Source organism: Glycine max, chromosome 20, assembly GCF_000004515.6.
Source record: "Glycine max cultivar Williams 82 chromosome 20, Glycine_max_v4.0, whole genome shotgun sequence".
Lineage (NCBI taxonomy): Eukaryota > Viridiplantae > Streptophyta > Magnoliopsida > Fabales > Fabaceae > Glycine > Glycine max.
Genome location: NC_038256.2, coordinates 37,507,899 through 37,512,386, shown reverse-complemented (window position 1 = coordinate 37,512,386; position 4,488 = coordinate 37,507,899).

Here is a 4,488-nt window from a genome sequence, read left to right as displayed (position 1 = left end):
CATGAGGTACCCAGTTTGTTTCAACTTTTGCTTTGATTGATGATGGATTTTCTCATGTCAAGTTTTCACAAGATCATGTCCAAACCTTGTATCACATCTTTATTGATAGACATTAAATACGTGATGTGTATTTAATGCCAATCGGGAAATAGATAGACACAAGATTAAAATATGACTTGTGCTTGTGAGGAGAATCCTATCAGTATTATGCTATATCTTCTCTAGCATCGCTATTCTAACAAAAATGGACGCAATGTTTTGTCATGGCCATGGGTAAATTAGCCCCAATGGTTATGTGCTTCACAATTAGGAGGGTTATTGGCTGAATCTTGATGCTGCTTACCGGATTTCATTTTGGTCATATGTAACATCATTAAAGTTTAGTGCAGAATGGACTGAATCAGGTTTGGTTACTTCCAATGGTGCTATGTCACCGAGTTCTTGTAGCCAGCTATATTGTCAAATTGATTTCTACATTGATTATTCTCTTTCCTAGGCTTAACGTGATTCATAAACAGTGTTGTTAAATAGCGGCCATGGCAGAATAGCATGACCGCCATGAGCAATTGGTGAAGGGAAGCCCGCCACGGCGCTGTCATAAGGTGCAATGGCGTGTTTATATGTTGGAATTTTGGCCTTCCGTCATTTTCATTTTGCACCAACTGCCATTGACAACACTGTTCATAAATCATAACCACTAGGTGTGTCTAAAACTCATTCATAATTATAAGGAGCTACAATCACAGAAACTGGATAACAAGGCCCAAAGGTTACTACGAGGGTTTGTGCTAATGGTTTGCAGCTGATCTGCTTTTAAACTATTATCATTTACAGTTGATCTGGATTCTGGCCAGAGATCAGAACACAGCTTGCTAAGGGAAATTCAGAAGTGATCACGAATTGGTCATAATTCATAATCGAGAAATCATTCTCTCAATCAGGTAAACATGCATCACTTATTTGACTTGCATTGTTTTATCTAGAGTTAGTGGAGTTGACACTAGACACATCTCTTTCAATTTGTTTTTATCAACCACAATGATTACTGAAGTAACTTTTTGAGATAAAGTTTATTGGTTAAACATATAATTTAGTCCCCATGTGTCGTGAATCCTCAATTTGGTCCTTATACTTGAAAACTTGTTAAATTGGTCCTTATACGTGTAAACACTAATGGTTTAGTCCCTATCACTGCTAAGCCCCCTACGAATACTTGGTTGCTATACATGTAGCGCATTCTTAATTGGTTCCTTACTTGTAGGCGCCAAATTAAAAACCCTACACATATAGGGACCAATTTAATAATACATTTTCTTGCTTCCATTTCTTGCACATCTTGTGCTAAGATTGGAATGCTACTAACAATACTCTTGGCTTATAAAAAAAATTAAGAATACATTAAGTGTATAGAAACCAGATTAAGAATTCATATGGAAGTTAACGGTGGCAGTGGGGGGCTAAATCAATAAAGATTGCATTTACAGGGACCAATTTAAAAAGTTGAGAATTCACAATACATATATAGGAACCAAATTATGCGTTTAACCAAGTTTATTTGTAAACAGGCATTTACTACTATGGCACTAAAAGATTATAGATAGTGCGATATCTTTAAGTCTAGTCTCAGATTATGGTTCAAAGTGCCTTTTTCTTGGTCAGAAGTGAAAAATTCTTCCACAAATAGCTTCTAGCCCACCCTTTTTTAATGACCAAGCAAAGTAAGAAAAATGAAGTCATTATTTCAAACAGAAAAGGATGGTAATGAATAATGAAGGTTTCTAAGTATTTTTTGGTTTGGTAGGACCAAATAATCGCTGCCTCTATTCCTTTATGCGCCTTTTATGATTCCTTTTTTTCCACCTTTCCATTCTCCTGTTTTTCTTTTCCATCTTTGCCATTTTTTCAATAACTTTTGTGGTAAGAACTTATTCCAAATAAAATGCGTGTGATGTTAACGATCAAGGTCTTATCTTCAATTCATTCTCAAATAAAATTTGTCATTCCAATCAATTTATTTTTCCTCTAAGACAACTAAACAAGCCCTTCACAATCTGGTGCCGTAGACGCAAGCAGCGAGGTACTTCTCACCCAATTAAAAAAAGAGACCGGAAATAATGACAACGTGGTTCAATCTTATCCTATTCTCTTGACATATTCGAGGTTAAGTACACACAGCAATATTACTCACTAACAGGTCACATACACTAAGTCAAAGTGGCATATATGCTTTAACTTGCCTCTATGTGTTGACAAGCGAAATCAAACTCATTAATGCGGATGAAGACTTAGGCAGCACAATTTCTGTATCTATCTCTTAATGCAATTAGTAATCTGGTCCCCCTCCTCTTGTATTTATATGACTAGAGAAATGGAGAGATTTTACGGGCATGCTGCTATCACTAGATGATAAATTTTGGGCTATTGCAGAATTTTCTGAGTTTTAGCTTTAGACGCCACTAGATTGTAGACCTCCTTAATTTCTTAATCTATGAAAATCTGTCAAATGTCCAAATCATAGTTCTCCCTGTGATAGGTTCATTTAAAGCTTAATTTGTTCAAGTTTCAAAGCTGGTAATGTTTACATCCTACACCGACCTAGTATGTGAACAAAGTACTACCTATCGTAATAACTTGGTATGTGAGCAAAATACTAATTATGTGTGACTTTTGCAATCCTCTTATAATGCATTGAGGTAGGTTTGTTCTCAATTCTAATATGGACTAGTGTCCAACACCGTAAGTAAATCAACCATCAAATTCAAAATAAGACAAAAAAAAAAAAAAAACAGAGAGCTTTAGATGGACCTTTAAATTTGGAGCTTGTTGTGCCTTCACCGAGGGTGCTAGGGTGGCTGGCAAACAATGGCGGATGACAGAATGGTGACAAACCACGAGCTTCGATGACGCAAAATGTCATAATTGAGATTAAATTACTAATTTTAATTATTTAAATTTTTGTGAATGCTTTCATGAAATTAAAAATATTATGGGTTAAGTCAATAATTTTAAATTTACTTAGTTTAATTATTTATAATGATCATAAATGCTTTGTTGAAATTCAAACTTTTAAAACTGGAAATAGTTGCATGGAAATTAGTAATTTCAAATTAAGTAATTTTAATTACTTGATAATTGTTATAAATTTTTAAAAGTAATTAGTTGAGAATATTTAAAATTAAATAATTAAATTCATATTTACTAACTTTTGTTTAAAAATTGTTAAAAATATTTTTCTTAAAAATTATTTTGTCAGATAATAAATGGGAATACAAATTAACACGAATATAATACTGTTTTAAATTTTAATCGTTTAAGTATGTGTTATTAAATTTACATTATTTCATTCATTTTGCTTAATTTTGTTTTTAATATTGTTTACAAGATGTTAAATAGATGATCTCCATAAAAGTGATTATAATGGAATAATGAGTTATTTTTTCATAAATTATTATTATTGTTTGGATTTTGTTACGTAGCTTCAATTTCTTATACCGCTTCTTTGATTTTAAGAGAGAAATATTGTCAAAATTAATTTTATAGTTGTATTCACATTTAATTTTCTTTTATTTTTTATAGCTCTTCTATTATTTTTATTAATAAAAGTTTTATATTGTAAATTTTTGAATTGATTTTAATAATATAAAAATTAATAAAATTGTTAATACAATTTTTTATATAATAATATTTCCTCCTCTAAATTTACTCGTGCACTAGTAGTATTATAATTATTATTAAAAGCTTGAATTTTTTTTATCTGTTTCAACAATATATTTTCCAATTAGGGAGGCTACGTTAGTTTTATATTTTATATTGACCGCTATAATAATTTTGTTTTATCTTTTCTTTATTTTATCAATTCGATAATGAAGTTTAGGTATTTGCAAAAAAAAATAAAAAAAATAGAGACAATTATATTTAATAAATAAGACTAAAAATGCAAATTAAGGTGTTAAAATTAATATCATGCTATCATAAAATCATAATATAAATTAAAAAAATACACCATTCACATGTATAAAATATAGGTTTATAAAAATAGTGAATCGCTATAAAAATTCAGCCAGTACACATCATTTTAGAAAGAAATTACCTTTTTTTTTACATAAAGAAATTACTAGCATTTTATAAGTTTATTTATTTAATTATATTTTTTTAGTGAAAAGGAAGGAAGCATATAAATAAAAAAATTTACTAGCAATATTACAAATTATATATTCAAAAAGGATGATACAACTGTTTATAACTGAAATCGGTTGTACAACTCAGTATATTTAACATTAAAAATTTTGGTCTTTAAAAAATCAAATTTAACCTTTAAAATGAATTTTAGCTAGAGATGATGCTATTATTAATGCATAAATTTTTTTGTGAAAGCGTACTAAATATAAAAAAAAATATCAAGTCATTTTTATAAAAAAAAAAAAAAGAAGAAGATTATATATCTGTAACCAATTTTACAACTGGGTTAATATATAACCCAATTTTTGG